This window comes from Triticum urartu, chromosome 3, assembly GCF_003073215.2.
Source record: "Triticum urartu cultivar G1812 chromosome 3, Tu2.1, whole genome shotgun sequence".
NCBI lineage: Eukaryota > Viridiplantae > Streptophyta > Magnoliopsida > Poales > Poaceae > Triticum > Triticum urartu.
In genome coordinates this window covers 739,080,026-739,099,428 of record NC_053024.1, presented here as the reverse complement: position 1 = coordinate 739,099,428, position 19,403 = coordinate 739,080,026, and the positions used below count along the sequence as shown (strand labels likewise).

Here is a 19,403-nt window from a genome sequence, read left to right as displayed (position 1 = left end):
TTTAACAGGAGGCTGAGCGGATGCGCTCGATGTGGCCGGTCTAGCCGTGTTCTCTGTCTTGGTTCGCGCCACGTTACCAACATCACCGTCAGAAACCGCTTAAGAAGTGCCTTGGGGGTGTTTTGTCCGGTATTTCAAGCGATTAAGTACCCGTTTTTGAATTGAGGGGGTGATATGGTCGAAATCTGGAAGTCTAGGGGGTTATATATATATTTAACTCGACGGCAAAACATAAGAACTTAAGAGGGCACCAAGGACTGGATTTGGTACAAGAACCGTGGAAGCATGGCCTGAAGTTTTATCCTTCCTAGGTGTTGTTCCTTTATCATCTTTTTTTAATCTTTAGTTTTGATGTTCCGTTATCTCTTGATTGCAGTACCGCCTGCCTAATCCATCGTACGGGAAAATGAAAAAAGAAAAAAGCTGGCAAGAAGTTTCGTGGTTGCATACGAGCTAAGCAACAGCAAAAGTCGTAACAAGGTCAGACATAGGGCCAACTTGACGAGGCTTCTAATTTAATTATCCCATAACTAGTTTAAAATTCTCAATGTATAAGAGAGACGGCTTATGAAAAAAGCTGGGGAAAGCGGCTTATTTTTTAAGCCACCAAAAGATTTTTAACTAGGAGCCAAAAGGGAAATAATTTAATGCCAGCAAAATATTAAATAAAAAATGGGGCGAGAGAGGCTCGAACTCTCGACCTCAGGATCACTCGCTTTAGCTATGAGACCTACGCGCTAGCCAACTGCGCCACCGCCCCATTGTGATATTTCTTTTTATCAAAAGTTAGTTATAAATGTTATCTCTGAAGCCAGTAAAATAGTGTGGTGTCACGGTCCAGTCTCCAGCTGCGAGGCATCAGTTAGTGATCTGATTCTACTCATGTTCATTCCCAGCACCAGTTTTACGTATGCAACCGCGAGAGATTCTAAACGGTGTCTGTACATTTCGATTTCAGCAAAGCTCATGCAACAGCAGCAAGCTCATCTTGTTCATTTCATGGCCGACACAGTGATAATAACTATCAACCAATCAGTTAATGATTCCAACGACCCCATGGTTCTCAAGAAAAGAAAAGAAAAATGCAAAAATATGGAGCCTACTTCTCAAGGATCCATCATTCCATCAAAGTGTACTTTGGGGGCACAAATGGACCACCATCTGATCCAGCCCTTGCACTTCTTTTATGCAGGTTCATTGGCCAGCAAACCAATCCATCCGATATAAAAACAGATAATAGCAGGTTGTGATGAGAATCCATATATGGGTGTACTGTACGTATCGATAAACACAAAGTTGGTTCGTAGTCTCGCCTCTCCATAGTGGGAGATTACATAGTTCAAACAATTAGGAATTTTTCTGAACGTAAAATAAACAAAGAAAAATCTTTGAATTCAAGAACAACTACTGATTACTAAACTTTGATTTTGCCTTTTTTGTTATAAAAAATAATTATTATTTATTAAACTAAAAATAACTACTGCTTATTGGAAATTATTTCTTAGTCCGAATCATACTAGATTTTCGTGATATAATATAATTTCTAACTATATACAGCTTATACACATAAAATTTATCTTGATCCGTTTTTCCTCTTGAATCCTTTAGTTTTAGTTAGCTCATGAAAAATTTAAAACTATTAATTTAGTATTATCCATAGTGGATTTATCTAGACCAATATATCAGATTCTTATGCTATTTGGGGGATTTCTTCTTCTACTAGGGGGTTTACAAGTAGTATTAGTTACCGACCCTATTTATTCTGCCTTTTCATTGGGATTAATTCTTGTTTATATATCCGTATTCCATTTTATTATTTAATTTGTACTTTGTAGCTGTCGCACAACTTCTTATTTATGTGGGAGCCATAAATGTCGCAATCATATTCGCCATAATGTTCATAAATCGCCCAGAATGGTCTGAAGATAAGAATCGTTGAACTATTGGAGATGGTTTCACTTCACTCGTTTGTATAACTATTGTTCTTTCACTAATGACTACTATCCCAGATACATCATGGTAGAAGGGAATTTCTGAAGCATCATGTATTCATGTTGGACGGGTGTGTGTGTCTTTTCCATGTGCTTTCTGCTTTCATTGGCACCGATTTATAATTTATTGCAGGTTTGTCTCCATAAATCTTAGAACATAATGCAGTGAATTATTGCCATGGAAAACTTAAGGAAAACGATTCAGATCAGATGGCCGATCCAGCGCGAGCATCCGCCGCCTCTCCCGTGCGATGTGCGTGTTGCGTGGGACCCGTCCAGCATTATCTGTATGGAGTAGTTTCCTTCATCTTTATCTCACCCACACCAATCACTCAACCTTTTCCTTTCTTCCATGGCGTTTTGTCTCTCTCAAGCCTTCTCTCAATCTCCCACCCAAATCTCTTACTAGATGATGTTGTTTTTTGCAGCTAGTGCGTGGTTCAGGGAACTGCGACTGCATGCAAGACCTCGTCCTTGCCGCCCCTGACCATCACCGGCCGTGCGAATAGCGACGGTGTTGTCAGCAACGGCGGCGGTGTTTCTGAAACATCATCTTTGTTGCAATTTTTTCTGCAATATCCTGTGTGTTTCTTTTCCATGTGCTTTCTGCTTTCATTGGCACCGATTTATAATTTATTGCAGGTTTGTCTCCATAAATCTTAGAACATAATGCAGTGAATTATTGCCATGGAAAACTTAAGGAAAACGATTCAGATCAGATGGCCGATCCAGCGCGAGCATCCGCCGCCTCTCCCGTGCGATGTGCGTGTTGCGTGGGACCCGTCCAGCATTATCTGTATGGAGTAGTTTCCTTCATCTTTATCTCACCCACACCAATCACTCAACCTTTTCCTTTCTTCCATGGCGTTTTGTCTCTCTCAAGCCTTCTCTCAATCTCCCACCCAAATCTCTTACTAGATGATGTTGTTTTTTGCAGCTAGTGCGTGGTTCAGGGAACTGCGACTGCATGCAAGACCTCGTCCTTGCCGCCCCTGACCATCACCGGCCGTGCGAATAGCGACGGTGTTGTCAGCAACGGCGGCGGTGTTTCTGAAACATCATCTTTGTTGCAATTTTTTCTGCAATATCCTGTGTGTTGCAAAAGCTCCTTCTTCAATAACATGGCAAAAGAATTCTGCAACAAAATCTATGGTGCGAAAAAATTCTGCAACAAGGCTTGTGTTGCAATAATGGAGGATGTTGCTAGTTGCAAAAAAATAAAATCTGCAACAAGATCTTGGTTGCAAAAAAATTCCGCAATAAGGCTTGTGTTGCAATAATGAAGGGTGTAAAAAAAATGTGCAACAAGGCATGCGTTGCAATAATGAAGGGCGATGCTGGTTGCAAAATATTTCCACAACAAGGCTTGTGTTGCAATAATGGAGAGTGCCGTTGGCCACTCCATGCACCAGATCCGATGGCTGGCGACCCAACCGATCTTTTAAAACGATCCGCCGGCGGACGCATAGCTGCCCCCAAAATTTAAAGGACAACCGTCTCGTAAAAATAGTGGACCAACAGTGAATGATGTTGTGCATGTCTTTGGAGATTGCTGGACGCTTATACCGATCTTATAAGCTTTACCGATCAAGACGTCAACTGGTTTCGTGGTGTAGTTGGTTATCACGTCAGTCTAACACACTGAAGGTCTCCGGTTTGAACCCGGGCGAAGCCATCTAATTATGTTTTCTTTTTGCTCGCATTTTCCATTGAGTAAAAAAAAGAAGAAAGAAAAAAAAGATTAATGGCCCATACAGGTCTCGAACCTGTGACCTTCGCGTTATTAGCACGACGCTATAACCAGCTGAGCAGTTCGACCACGCTCTAACCAGCTGAGCTAATAGGCCTAATTCACTGCGTATTGCTGGACGCTCAAACTGAATATGGCTTGCACGGTATCTCCCTTGTGATGTGATGAAAAGAGTAAGCAGATCACCGGAGCTCTTTTTTTTTTTTGCCTTTCTTATACTGATAATATGAACCAGAGGTAAAGCCATCTTTGTTCGTTGGAGCCATCAGCAAAATTCTTGGCTATCAAGATTCTCATTTGACTGTCGACGTTGGGAAGTATTCGTAGCTGTTGGAGCCTTTTTGTCATTGTGTCTGTGATGGGATGGGTATGCAAATCATCTTGCAACAGCTACATAGTGATGAAAAGCATATGCGCAAGCGGGTAATTAATGGCAACTATATATACCCGATCTAAGCCCTCCAAGAGAAAATAATCACTCTCGACTTCTGTATCATAGGATGCACATAGCCAAATTTTGTTCAATTCTTTTGGACCGAGGACACTATCTTTTGGAAGAAGAACTATGTTTTTCGTGGTATCCCTCCCTTCTCTATACCTGGATACGAAAATAACGGCTGGCATGCATGGATCAACCAAGACGCCATATGAAATACTGGCCACCTCACTTAATTGATCGTTGTCAGGGTTTGCGACGTTTAAAGCCATGGGAGTATAAACGGGGATAAAAGTCGTATATCCATCTTATGATGAGAAGAAAAATCATCACAAGGAGCAAGTAGGAAAATCATCTTTGCTCATAGGAGCCATCCACACAATACACCAATAAATCTTCGTCCTTGTCTAGTTTCCCATTTCGCTATCTTTGCATGCAAATATTTGTCTTTGTTGGAATCTTTTTTGTCACTGTTTCCGACTTTATGTGATGTGATGTGTGCGCAAATCATCATGCAACAGCTACATAACAATAAAGTCATCTGCTACTATACAAAAGGAAAAAAAAATACGCAAGATTCTTTTTCGTTTTCATTTTTTGTTTCTTCGGTGAAAGATGGATGCTGTTGATGAACGCGCTAGCATGCCGTGTACAACTGAGTTGTCACAATTTTTCTCCCTCACGTCAATTTTTGATGTTATGGATGCTGGAATTTAGTCCATTTTAGGCAGTCCAATAACTATTTCAGAAATTCCTAATAAATTCTAGAGGCCCACTTAGCCCATCTGTGCAAGGCAAGGGATACTACTAAAGTTTAGTCACACATTGCTAGTTTAGTGGGAGTTGGACCTCCTTATAAGGGAGGTTCTTTCCCCACTTGTACGAGCATGAAAACAAGAGGGATATCCACGCGCGCTCCTCCTCCGCCGCCCGCCTCGGCATGACGCGCTGCGCCGCGGGTTGCGGGAATGAGCCGATGTCTAAATTTTTGCCACGCACTACGGGTATACGAAAGGTCACTCGGGAGCTGGAAAGTTTTTGCTGTAGTGGATATTGAATACGAACGCTGCCCCCTTCGGCTGCTGTCTGTTCGTTTCATCTCCTGCGTTCCCTTCAGCTCCCGGCGCAGCCTCACGCCTTCTTCTCTTACGCCTATAAAAGGGAGGTCGCTCCTCTCAGAGAGACGCACCAGAACTTCTCGTTCCTCTCGCCACCGGTTCCAATCTCTGAGCTGCTGCTGTCTTCCTCATCCCGGCTTGCGGCATGCACCGCAGGTCGGGACAGTAGGCCTCCGGAACCGCACCTCTTTGAGTCCTGTATGGGAGAAGGGTGATAAGGTTTTTGGGGAGCGTTCTGCGCGACTACTGACTGACTCCTTCGTCACGGACGCCCCGGACTCCAACGACTACTTCCCCGACGACGATTTCTTCCCCGACGTCGACAACCTCCTCGACGACATGGCTGGCGAGGACGCCGACCCCAAGTCCAGTGCTACTGCTGCTGCTGTCCCGTATGTGTTCTTCTTTCTGTTAGATATCCTGCCACAGTTTCTCGTACTAGTACTTGCCCTAAATATGTTAGGTTCTACCTCATATATGCAACTAGTTCTACTGTCTGCTATAGATATGATAAGCTACAGTTCATATATGCGGAAGCTATTTTCCTTCTCTCTGTTAGAACACATGACTTGTTTTATCTCTACTATATTAGTCATGCTTTATCTAGTATTTCTGTTAATAAAATCATCTGGTAAATTGCTCATATTTCCAACAATCCAAAAACCTTATTATAGGCAATTTACCCCGAGTGGTTTTGCTGCTTCCATGAGACCTCCTATGTTTGAGGGTATCCACTATAAGATGTGGCGCGTGAGAGCAGTCTTATGGTTTCAAACCATGAGTTGCTATGACGCCACTCTCGGCAAACCTGAAGGAGAGCCTGATGCTCAACAGGCACAAGCTTTTCAGAAAATGGATACTCTGTTTAAGGCTGCTCTCTTGAGTGTTCTTGGTGAGAACATAGTTGATGCTTATGCGTCAATTGATAATGAAAAAGATATGTGGGATGCACTCGAGGCCAAGTTTGGGGTCTCGGATGCTGGCACTGAGTTGTACATCATGGAGCAATTCTATGATTACAGGATGACTGAAGAGCGCTCCGTGGTTGAGCAAGCTCATGAGATACAGTCATTTGCTAGAGAATTTGAGCACTTCAGTTGTATGCTACCGGACAAGTTTGTTGCCGGAGGTATCATCACTAAGCTTCCTCCTTCATGGAGGAACTTTGCTACCTTGCTGAAGCATAAGAGGCAGGAGTTTTCCGTCCCGGATCTCATTGGCACTCTTGATGTGGAAGAAAAGGCGAGAGCAAAGGACACACGTGCTCGAGGTATTGAGGGAGGATCTAGTGCCAATGTGGTACAGAAGCAGAACTTCTAGCCCCACAAGTTCAAGAACAAGGGCAAGTTTGATGGAAAAGCAAAGTTTGATGGGAAGAACAAGGCTGTGCAACACACGAATTTCAAGAAGAAGAATGGCAAGAAGAAAGGTGCTTGTCATGTGTGTGGGGATCCTGATCATTGGGCTCCTAGTTGCCCTAATCACTATGACAAGCGTCATCCTGGGAAAGGCGGCAAGACCGCTAATGTTGTCATTAGAGACACTGACATGAAGGATGCTGGGTATGGTATATTTCCCACTATTCTTTCAGTATGTCATTCTCCTGACTGGTTATTGACACGGGTGCTAATGTGCATGTATGCGGTGATATTTCCATGTTTTCGTCTTATCAGACCACGGGGACTTCAACCGTGCTGATGGGCAACGGTTCAAGTGCTTCTGTTCGTGGTGTTGGCACGGTCGATCTGAAGTTTACTTCGGGAAAGATCGTGTGGCTGAAGAACGTGCATTATGTCCCCTCCGTCAATAAAAATCTTGTTAGCGGATCTCTTCTGTGTAGAGATGGCTACAAGCTTGTCTTTGAGTCGAATAAATTTGTAATATCCAAGTATGGAACCTTTGTTGGTAAAGGCTGTGAGTCGGGAGGCTTGTTTCGTTTATCCTTATCAGACGTTTGCAATAAAGTTGTTAATCATATTTGCAACAATAGTGAATCCAGTGTGTGGCATTCACGTCTTTGTCATGTTAACTTTGGTTGCATGTCGTGACTAGCGAAGTTGAACTTAATCCCTAGTTTCACCACCGTCAAGGGATCTAAGTGTCAAGTGTGTGTGCAAGCTAAGCAACCTCGTAAGTCTCACACGACTGCGGAAATAAGAAATCTTGCACCACTAGAGCTCATACATTCAGATCTGTGTGAAATGAATGGTGTGTTGACAAAAGGTGGAAAGAAATATTTCATGACGTTAATTGATGACTCCACTAGATACTGCCGTGTGTATCTTCTAAAATCTAAGGATGAGGCTTTGAATTTTTTCAAGATCTATAAAGCTGAAGTGGAAAACCAACTTGATCGGAAAATCAAGAGGCTTAGGTCTGACCGTGGTGGAGAGTATTTTTCCAATGAGTTTGATGCTTTTTGTGCGGAACATGGTATAATCCATGAGAGGACGCCTCCCTACTCACCTCAGTCAAATGGGGTGGCCGAAAGAAAGAACCGTACTCTAACTGATTTGGTTAACGCCATGTTAGACACATCGGGTCTCTCCAAGGCATGGTGGGGGGAGGCGATATTGACAGCATGTCATGTCCTGAACCGAGTCCCCACAAAGAACAAAGAGATAACTCCATTCGAGGAATGGGAGAAGAAAAGGTTAAAACTCTCTTATCTGCGAACATGGGGTTGTTTGGCGAAAGTCAATGCTCCAATTTCAAAGAAGCGGAAGCTTGGACCAAACACTGTGGATTGTGTTTTCCTGGGATATGCTTTTCATAGCATTGGCTATAGATTCTTAGTTGTAAAATCTGAGGTACCTGACATGCATGTCGGTACGATCATGGAGTCGAATGATGCGACTTTCTTTGAAGATATCTTTCCCATGAAGGATATGGCTACCTCATCTAATCAGGAGATGCCTAGTTCATCGAATCAGGAACCAGTTACAATTACCGAACCTACAATTTCGATGGAACACTTTGAAAGTCCTGTGGAGGAGAACAATGAAGTTCCTATTAGGAGCAAGAGACAGAGGACTGCAAAGTCCTTTGGTGATGATTTTCTTGTGTACCTCATAGATGACACTCCCAGTTCTATTTCAGAGGCCTATGCATTTGAAGATGCTGACTACTGGAAGGAAGCGGTTCATAGCGAGATGGATTCCATCTTGGCAAATGAAACTTGGGAGATAATTGATCGTCCTTATGGGTGCAAACCTATAGGATGCAAATGGGTATTCAAGAAGAAGCTTAGGCCTGATGGTACTATTGAAAAGTACAAGGCTCGGCTCGTGGCTAAGGGTTATACCCAAAAGGAAGGTGAAGACTTCTTTGATACTTACTCACCTGTGGCTTGACTGACCACTATTCGAGTTCTACTTTCACTAGCTGCCTCGCATGGTCTTCTCGTTCATCAAATGGATGTTAAGACTGCTTTCCTAAATGGAGAGTTGGACGAGGAAATTTATATGGAACAACCAGATGGGTTTGTACTAGATGGTCAGGAAGGGAAAGTATGCAAGTTGCTGAAGTCTTTGTACGGACTTAAGCAAGCACCCAAACAGTGGCATGAGAAGTTTGAAAGAACTTTAACAGCTGCAGGCTTTGTTGTGAACGAAGCTGACAAATGTGTGTACTATCGCCATGGTGGGGGCGAGGGAGTTATCCTGTGCTTGTATGTTGATGACATACTGATTTTCGGAACAAATCTGAATGTTATTAAGGAGGTCAAGGATTTCCTATCTTGTTGTTTTGAGATGAAGGATTTAGGAGTGGCTGATGTCATTCTGAACATCAAGTTGTTGAGAGACGATGATGGTGGGATTACATTTTCAATCTCACTATGTGGAAAAGATCTTGTGTCGCTTTGGCTATAGTGACTGCAAGCCCTCTCCAACACCATATGATGCGAGTGTGTTACTTCGAAAGAATCGAAGAATTGCTAGAGATCAATTGAAATATTCTCAGATTATTGGCTCGCTTATGTACTTAGCAAGTGCTACAAGACCTGACATCTCTTTTGCTGTTAGCAAACTGAGTCGGTTTGTCTCAAAACCAGGAGATGTGCATTGGAAAGCTCTAGAGAGAGTTTTGCGTTATTTGAAAGGCACTGCAAATTATGGAATTCACTACACCGGGCACCCAAAGATGCTTGAAGGGTATAGTGACTCAAACTAGATCTCAGATGCTGATGAGATAAAGGCCACGAGCGGTTATGTATTCACTCATGGAGGTGGCGCTGTTTCTTGGAAGTCTTGCAAGCAAACCATCTTAACGAGGTCAGCAATGAAAGCAGAACTCACAGCACTAGATACAGCTACGGTTGAAGCAGATTGGCTTCGCCGGCTCTTGAATGACTTGTCGGTTGTTGAGAAACATGTACCGGGTGTCCTTATGAACTGCGACAATCAAATTGTGATCACGAAAGTGAGGAGTTCAAAGGATAACATGAAGTCATCAAGACACGTTCAGAGAAGGTTAAAGTCTGTCAGGAAAATGAAAAACTCCGGAGTTATTGCGTTGGATTATATCCAAACGTCTAAAAATCTGGCAGATCCTTTTACCAAGGGTCTATCACGTAATGTGATAGATAATGCATCGAGGGAGATGGGTATGAGACCCACAATATGAGTTGTTCACAGTGGTAACCTATTCTTTGTGATCGGAGATCCCGTGAATTAGATGTGGAAGACAAGCTGTTGGTCAACTGGGAGGAGAGTACCCTTACTGTTAAAATACCACTCCATAAAGATGCAATACTCTCCTAATCTGCATGGCAGATTGATGTATATCGTAATGTGTTCTAAGTGGCTCTTTGAAGCAGAGATGTTGTCCTGCAGAACATCTTTTGAAGAACGCACCTATATGAGTCTGATTGTTAAACGTCGCAATCTATGAGAGTAGGGTTCTCTCTAGTAAACTCATGAAAGGTCTCGGAGTATGACGCATAAGCTCCATCCGCGGGGAAGACCCACGGTAGCCACGTATCGGTCAAGGCTTTATGTGAAGCTAGATTAGCAGAAAACTTGCAGTTCAAGGCCCAGTCCACTGTTCAAGTTGCTTACTAGTGTAGCATAGAGTTCTAGGTGGAAGTTCAACTTAACAGTCTCCACTGCAATACCGGTATATAAAACAGTGTTTTGGAACCAAAGGAAAATTTCTGTGTGTCTCTGGGATCTGGTGGGGGATTGCTGGAATTTAGTCCATTTTGGGCAGCCCAATAACTATTTCAGAAATTCCTAATAAATCCTAGAGGCCCACTTAGCCCATCTGTGCAAGGCAAGGGATACTACTAAAGTTTAGTCCCACATTGCTAGTTTAGTGGGAGTTGAACCTCCTTATAAGGGAGGTTCTTTCCCCACTTGTACGAGTATGAGAACAAGAGGGATATCCACGCGCGCTCCTCCTTCGCCGCCCGCCTCGCCACGCCACGCCACGCCTCGTCACGACGCGCCGCGGGTTGCGGGAATGAGCCGAGCCGATGTCTAAATTTTTGCCACGCACTACGGGTATACGAAAGGTCACTCGGGAGCTGGAAAGTTTTTGCTATAGTGGAGGCACTACGGGTATACGAAAGGTCACTCGGGAGCTGGAAAGTTTTTGCTATAGTGGATATTGAATACGAACGCTGCACCCTTCGCCTCCTTCTCTTACGCCTATAAAAGGGAGGTCGCTCCTCTCAGAGAGACGCACCAAAACTTCTCCTTCCTCTCGCCACCGGTTTCAATCTCTGAGCTGCTGCTGTCTTCCTCACCCCGGCTTGCGGCGTGCACCGCAGGTCGGGACAGTACGCCTCCGGAACCGCACCTCTTTGAGTCCTGTACGCGAGAAGGGTGATAAGGTTTTTGGGGATATTGAATACGAATGCTGCACCCTTCGCCTCCTTCTCTTGCGCCTATAAAAGGGAGGTCGCTCCTCTCAGAAAGACGCACCAGAACTTCTCCTTCCTCTCGCCACCGGTTTCAATCTCTGAGCTGCTGCTGTCTTCCGCATCCCGGCTTGCGGCGTGCACTGCAGATTGGGACAGTACGCCTCCGGAACCGCACCTCTTTGAGTCCTGTACGGGAGAAGGGTGATAAGGTTTTTGGGGAGCGTTCTGCGCGACTACTGACTGACTCCTTCGTCACGGACGTCCCGGACTCCAACGACTTCTTCCCCGACGTCGACAACCTCCTCGACGACATGGCTGGCGAGGACACCGACCCCAAGTCCAGTGCTACTGATGTTGTTGTCCCGTATGTGTTCTTCTTTCTGTTAGATATCCTGCCACAGTTTCTCGTACTAGTACTTGCCCTAAATATGTTAGGTTCTACCTCATATATGCAACTAGTTCTACTGTCTGCTATAGATATGATAAGCTACGGTTCATATATGCATAAGCTATTTTCCTTCTCTCTGTCAGAACGCATGACTTGTTTTATCTCTACTATATTAGTCATGCTTTATCTAGTATTTCTGTTAATAAAATCATCCGATAAATTGCTCATATTTCCAACAATGGATGTGTCATGCGGCGTTCCTGTTACCAAGTGTGTATGTGTTTTGAAGAATTATGTAGTGTATGTTGTTGTGCCTGGTTTGGTTCTGAAGAAAAGGGTATGTACCAAGATTGGAATGTTCTAACCCTTTCTATCATGCATCCTCTTGTCCCCTCGAACTAATTATGTCCTTTGCGGAAGAAAAACACACAAATCTTTCCATGCGAAAGAAGCAGCAGCAGCAGCAGCGGTGTGTGCTATATGAATACTATTGCCTATCTGATGATTTAACTAGAGTGGGGTGCTTAACTAAAAGAAGGGAAGATTTGCGAGAAAAGAAAGGTACATATGGATGATATTTGTCCATCCATCCATCAATTGTTCCCTGTTGTTGTCAGAGAGTGCTTGATTAAACAATCTGGGCGAGGCGAATCAATCATGTGAGCTGTGGAATTAACAATTGGAGCAGCTGTTGCTGCTTGGTTTGTGTTTCATACTTTCATGCCAGTCTGGTGGCTTCAGCTTTGGCTCTGAAGACCTGAGTCATGCCTGATGGGAGTGCAGGTGTTCTTGCCAGCTTCAATTTGCAAGGAATTCGTGCAGACCCGACCTGCTGCACAGGGCAGAAAATTGAAATTCAACGCTAGGAACAGCAAGTGGAATAATTTTGTTCCAGAAAGAATGGTTACAGGAAATATAGGAGCAAAAGAAAAAATTGGGGCGAGAGAGGCTCGAACTCTCGACCTCAGGATCACTCGCTTTAGCTATGAGACCTACGCGCTAGCCAACTGCGCCACTGCCCCCTTGTGTTATTTTCTTAAATCAAAGTTTATTGTACTTGGATATCTCTTATATGTGTTGTAATTGACGTAATTTTATACTATGTTTGTGAAAAAAATAGAAGAATCCGAGTTGGTTAACCAGATGGTAGAAATAGGTAAAGGCGTGTTACAGAAACATGACGACATATATATGTTGATACAAACTTCGACGGCAGCAAGTAGGTTGGTTGGTTATCACTACTCAAATTGGTTCTAGACTCAAGTAGCCAGGCATAAATATATTAGTATTCAAACCACCCCCCCCCCCCCCCCCCCCCCCCCAAGTTTTACATATGCATCTTCCTGCAGAGATTCCAGATGCATGGTCTGTGTAGACAACAAAATTAGTGATTTCCTCCTTGCATCTGTCTGGTACCTTTGGTCACTTCTGGACACAATGAAAAGAGGCTCAGTTCAAGATGCCAAAAAGAAAAAGAAAATCCGACGGTTCTCAACTATCAAGAAGTAAACAAGACGATACATGGAGCCTCGCTACTTCTATAATGGATCAAAGCAGTTGTACTCTAGATCCATCACTCCATCAAAGTGTACTTTGGGGGCACAAATAGTACTAGTAGGACCACCGTGTTTAGTTCAGGTCCATATTCCAGCAAACTAAACCATATACCAGGAAGGGAAAAAGATAGTGGTAGCTGGCTGCAATAGTAAAATATTTATGGATAACTTAAACCATATGTATGCATCTCACCTCGCTGCATCAAGATAAGCATTAAGCATCCTCAAAAAAAAAGGATAAGCATTAAGCAACAGAAATGGCCTCCTAAGCTCATGGACCACTACCTTGGAGGAGAGAAGAAAGATCATGGAAGAACAAAAATGTTGCCAAGGTGGTTTGGGCTTCAGAAACCAAGCTTGGTTAGAACGCCAAGCGTGGTGTCTCCTACCTTGCCCCGACAGTCTCCGTGCCCGACTACTGAAAGCAAAATATTATCTAAATGGGAGGTTGGAAGATACTGTTTGTACGGGTAACCCGTCTCCTACTTGGCAGGCAATATGTCATGGCCTTGAATTGCTAAAGAAAGGGATAGTGTGGATGATCACAAATGGCCAAAATGTTAGAATTTGGCGTGATAGATGGATTGTAAGAGATCTTACTGGTGGACTCATATCGCCCAAAGGACATTGTAGATTTGAATGGCCTCCTGAGCTTATGGACCACAATGGAAATTGGGATAACTCTAAACTGCAGCAATTCTTTCTCCCAATCGACATTTGTGACATCCAAAAAATTGGCCCCTCTCATCGTCTTGGCGATGACTTGATAGCATGGGCCCAAGAAATCTGGTGTATACGGTGTGAGAAGTGTGTACCGTTTGGCTACGGATGATCTTCATAATGGGCGCGTGACCTCCTCAGGCCACCACCCAAACGGCCGACGTGACGGTTGGAAGGCCCTATGGTCATGCAGTGCATCACCAAAGGTATTGAGCTTCGGTTGGTGCCTAGCAAATAATTCCCTTGGTACGTGGTGCAACAAAAACAAACGAATTTTGGAACCCAAGACATTATGCTCTATATGTAGCACATGTGAGGAAGATTTTTTTCCCGTGCATAAATGCAAGAACGCTATGACGGACAATGTCTTCTAAATGGACTTTACATGATGTTATATCTATCAAGCCCACTGGTCCAGATTGGTTTATTCAACTGCTTTGTGAGTTAGATGAACCAACAAGGGTTCAACTTCTTATGCTCTTCTGGAGAATCTATCATGTTCGAAATGATATAGGTGGCCTTTGGTTCTCAGGCTATCCCTGGATGGGATAGGGATAACCTGATTTTTTGAGGATGCCACACGTTTGGAAGAGAGGATGAGATGGCTGAGGATAACCAGGGATAACGAATATTCGCTCCAAAACTTGGCTATCGAGAGCCGCAAAAAATTGGCGGACAAGGGCAGCCACCCACGCTCGCTCTGCTTCAGCTTACCTATCTTGGTGATTAGCACCGAGACAAGAGACAAACAGATGAATAGGCAACACGGTCACACCAGATCTGATTAGTGAGTTTGGCGATTTCGATGAATTGTTTGGACAGTGGAAGCTAGCCTCCGTGCTAATGCCCGGCGAGTAGAAAGGATAGTCATGACCGAATTGTTTCGATTTTGTATCATAGAAGGTAAACGGAAAAAATCTGCATATACTACTTGGGTATTTTCTCTTTCTTTGAGGGGAATATATTGGGGGTATTCTGACCTGAGAGGTAATCATAACAATTCATCCACCTATCATCCTTTCAAGCAAACATAAAATTGGCTATCCCGACCACTATCTAACCTTCCAACCAAACATGCAAAGATGGCTATCCATAACTAGGTGGACAGGGGCACCCTTAGCCAATCCAACCTTGCCATTGAACCAAACACCACCATAGTGCACTCAAAGACCGGCCCCCTGTGGATGTCCCTGTCAGGTTTCTATAGAGCTATCTATCCTCCTTACAGTCTGTTGCGACTTGCCCAAATGATGATCATACTAAGGGAAAATCCCCGGTTCAGTTCTGCTACCCACTGGTAATACGCACATGTGACAATAAATTTACTACTCCTGTCCCTTGGTCACCTCCTTCTGCTAGACGTGTTAAACTAAATACAGATGGCTCCATATTGGATGGGGTTGATGGTATAGGTATGATACTCCGTGACCACTCCGACGGTATTGTTTTCAGCTCCTGTAGGCACCTTTTTTCATGCAATGATGTGTTGGAGGCTGAGATTTTAGCTATCCGGGAGGGACTCATGCTAGCCCTACAATGGGGCAATCTACCAATTGACATTGAAAGTGACAATTTGGAGGTTGTGAACATGTTGAAGAGTGGAGACACAAACAGATCAAGATAGACATTTCTTGTTAGAGAGATAAAGGAAGCATGTCCGAATCGTAGTTCTTGTATTACCCACATCCGTCGTGGCTGTAATTCCACTAGCTAGTCATGTTTCGGCAAACTTTGGGAGGACTCAAGGTCGAACTGTTGTATGGCTTGGGTCGGGACCAGATGTCGTATTAGACGATGTTAAGCGTGATTATACATTGATTGAGTAATACAAGAATTATTTCCGCAAAAAAACACAAATGTTACCAACACTGAATGTTGTTTATGTTATATCCGTAGCAAGGCTGATTTTGTGTATGAGACACACGAGGCATCACCTAAGGAAAACATGCTACAAAAGAAATGAGGAGCCAGAATCAAGTCGATCACAATATACAAAACTCTTTTTTTAGGCAGTACAAAACTCTTTTTTGACGAGGCTACCAGCAAGAACAAACAAAAGGTTTTCTTTTTAGGCTTCAAACAAAAGGTTGACTCGGGCTTGGCAAGATGCGACAGACCTGTGCAGCTGGGCTTGTGAATAAAAGGCCCAACATCCGTTCGTCACTGGAAAAAAACTACTATAATGCCACGAGTAGGGATGATTTGTTTTTCTAGGGAAAAATTAAAAACAGAGAGGAAAAACAGAAACAAAACTGAAATTTTCAAAACTGAAATAAAACTGGAATTTTGTATGCGGAAACATAAATGGAAATGGAACAACGTTTTACAGTGGAACATGCGAGGAAATGGAACTTTTCATTTCTATTAATACGACACTTTCTGTGTTGAGTATGAACATATGGCTATTTTGTAGCCTGACAAACACATAATTAGGCCCTCCACATATCATGCAGAATTGCCCATATGGCCTAACTTCTTCACTACTATCAATGCATCATGGACACTTCTCTTTCTGAGTTGAAGTGTCTACTATATTACTAGTATATACTACTATTGAAGTCGTCAGCTATATAAACAGTGGTGTGTGATCTATCTTCTATTATAGAACAATATGTTAGTAGTATGACCGTATGAGCACTATTGTGATTTGCGCTCTAGTGTTTGGTTGTTTGATGGCTTTCAAGTTTTTGTGTTGCCAATTAAATATTTATGCACAAATGAATATCATATTATATACCCAACATGTATCTTAATATTTTGATACCTTTCAAGTTTTTGTGTTGCGGAAGTTCAATTGTACTTTGTTGGTTCCATTGTGTTTTTTCTACGGTTCAAGGGGTCTTTGGTTCCGGCAAATACTCGATTTCGTCTCCGTGTCCTTGTCGTATTCGCTGCGGTTTCATTTCCGGTAGTATTCGTTTGCAGGGTTTCTATATTCATTTCCAATTTTCGAAGCAAATATGAAAACACACGTGGCAACACCAAGTTCCATCCATTTCCACTTTGTTTTCATCCCAAGCCACGAGTCAGTTTCCACTTTCCATCCAAACTAGGGTAGTATAAAATTCCCTGAAAACTAGATTAATATAAACTCATAGATATGAATAAAGGAAAAGAGAAGTGAGTGATGCCCATTATTCAATAGTTGTTACTAGATCTTAGCGGGGTTTAAGCATTTCTTAATGATAATGTAGTTTTTAGTAGCGTTTGCTTCCTTTAATGTCGATTTGAACCATTGGACGCCATGCTGGCGAATCATGGCCTCTCTTCTGCTTTTGCTAAATCTCTATGTGTTGGTTTGAAATATGGGTGGCCGGATTGTGTGTTTCCCCTTTATATTCTCAAACGACCACCTTGTATTGCTCGACTTCGATATTTAGGAGGTCCAAGCGGAATGGTTTGGGGACAATACATGTTCTATTTACCAGACTCGTGGTGTTGGTTTATTCTCTCTTGATTTTCTTGTGCACTACCAGGAGACCCGTCTTTTGTTGTTGGTCTCGTCCCGGTCAAGCTGCCATTTCTTCCTTTAACCCCCTTTCCGGAGGTCCTCCGGCAGAGAATGTATTGATGTGAGCTTGATATCTAATGTTGCGAACCCTTTTTTGGGTTCACCCCTAGTCCATGGTCATCATTGATGCATGTGCTTCAGCATCTTCGATGGCACCAGGGGACTCTTCCTCCTCCATTTCAATCGGAGGTGTCGGTTAGCTGTTTTCAACATTGATGCTAGGTTCGAGACAGGTTGTGCCCAGTGGGGATTTCCCCAGTCATCATGTTGGACATATTTGTTTTTGTTTCTTCTCCACTTGCCCATGTACATGTTTCATTGGTCCTTTCTTGATTTATATATATAATTTATTGCAGGCTCATCTCCATAAATCTTGGAATACAATGCAGACTTTTTTCCATGAAAAATCCGTACTTAAAGGATACTTGTCTTGTAAAAATAGTGGATGAACAGCACATGATGTATACTGTATGTCTTGGAAGAATGCTGAACATTATTTATTAATATATATAAATTAGATGAAACAAAATAAACACAATGGTTTCGTGGTGTAGTTGGTTATCACGTCAGTCTAACACACTGAAGGTCTCCGGTTCGAAGCCATTTATATTTTGTTTTTTTTTCGCATTTTGCATAGTGTAAAAAAAATAAAAGTAAAAGACTGGTGGCCCATACAGGTCTCGAACCTGTGACCTTCGCGTTATTAGCACGACGCTCTAACCAACTGAGCTAATAGGCCTTCTCCTTGTTTGGAAAGAGGGTGCTGAGGAGCTGAGGAGCAGTCTCCCTGGATGTTGCGATTTGTGAAGGAACCATCGTTTCCACATGGGTGTTTTGGGGGGGGGGGGGGGGGGGGGGGGGGGGGGGGGGGGGGGGGTTGTGGACGAAGTTGTGGAGCAAGCACAGATTCTGCCACCGTAGATCGCGGATGGCTGCACATCTACACACACTTTATCCTAATCAATTAGACAGCGATCACCTGTGCAAGTATCTTTGTTGGTCCAAAAAAAGGCACGACGTCGATGGTTGATCAGCTCAATAACACCACAGGGAAGGTGGTAGGAACACATAAAGTAGGTTGGAAGATTATTTACCACCAGGTTACAGGGAACTAGCCTCCTACCGGAGGAGAGGAGAAGAGCCCGCAAGCTGGAGAGGTAGCGGTCCAAGGAGTGGACGAAGGGGCGTAGGCTGAGATAGGGAGTTTCAAGGTGGAAAGCAGAGGACCCAGGTATGGTTGAGACAAGGAAGAGATGGGGCGTCCAAGAACCGCTGCCATGGCAGAAGCCACGGAAGAATTGGAGTGCATGGGAATGAACACGACTTGTGAAAAATGATGGATCTAAGGTGAGTAGCAGCGGTGAGGTCCATGGCAAATGCTAAGCGTGTTGTCCGCATATTGGAGCACCAGGCAAGGAATTGAGGGGTGTTGGAATCTTATTAGTCACCGTTTCCAACTTTATGTGATGTGATGTGTGCACAGATCATGATGCAACAGTTGTATAATAATAAAGCAACTATTATTATTATACAGGAGGAAAACAAATACACAAAATTCCTTTTCAATTTCATTTTTATCCCTCCGTCGAAAGATGGATACTCGTGACAAACCGGCTAGCATGCCACGTACAATTGAGAGTTGTGACAATTTTTCTCCCTTGCGTTGATGTTCGATAATATATTCATATGGATGTGTCATGGTGCGATCCTGTTACCATGTGTTTTATGAAAAGAAAGGGATTATTTGCAAGGAAAAGAAAGATCGTCATATTATGTTCGTTCATCCATCCATTGTTCCCCATTGTTGTCAGCGTCTTATGTTAGTTATTAAACAAGCAAGACGGGGAGATTCAATCATGTGAGCTGTGGAATTAACAAGTGGAGAAACTCTTGCTGCGCACACATTGCAGGTGTTTGTGTGCGTCTGTTCTCTGAGTATTTTACAGTTTTTTCTAGTCGAAAATAGGAGAAACAAAGAAATGGGGCGAGAGAGGCTCGAACTCTCGACCTCAGGATCACTCGCTTTAGCTATGAGACCTACGCGCTAGCCAACTGCGCCACCGCCCC

The 19,403-nt window shown here is 43.4% G+C and overlaps 1 long non-coding RNA gene and 4 other non-coding genes across 6 annotated transcripts; 1 reads left to right on the top strand and 4 right to left on the bottom strand.

Moving 5' to 3' along the window:
• Positions 1 to 673: 673 nt before the first annotated feature.
• Positions 674 to 760, bottom strand: TRNAM-CAU. The gene is given in 2 exon segments: positions 674 to 709; positions 723 to 760. It is a non-coding gene; the product is annotated as a tRNA-Met (tRNA).
• Positions 761 to 3,592: 2,832 nt separating this feature from the next.
• On the top strand, positions 3,593 to 3,666 carry TRNAV-AAC. Its single transcript has one exon. It is a non-coding gene; the product is annotated as a tRNA-Val (tRNA).
• An 8,445-nt stretch (positions 3,667 to 12,111) lies between these two features.
• LOC125549550 lies at positions 12,112 to 13,911 on the bottom strand. 2 transcript variants are annotated; one of them, XR_007301384.1, is made up of 2 exons: positions 13,706 to 13,911; positions 12,112 to 12,381 (listed from the first exon to the last, which is right to left on the bottom strand). It is a non-coding gene; the product is annotated as an uncharacterized LOC125549550 (long non-coding RNA). The 2 variants fall into 2 exon arrangements; XR_007301383.1 differs by lacking the exon at positions 13,706 to 13,911 and adding an exon at positions 13,391 to 13,699.
• A 4,090-nt stretch (positions 13,912 to 18,001) lies between these two features.
• On the bottom strand, positions 18,002 to 18,075 carry TRNAI-AAU. The gene has a single exon. It is a non-coding gene; the product is annotated as a tRNA-Ile (tRNA).
• A 1,241-nt stretch (positions 18,076 to 19,316) lies between these two features.
• On the bottom strand, positions 19,317 to 19,403 carry TRNAM-CAU. Its single transcript is given in 2 exon segments — positions 19,317 to 19,352; positions 19,366 to 19,403. It is a non-coding gene; the product is annotated as a tRNA-Met (tRNA).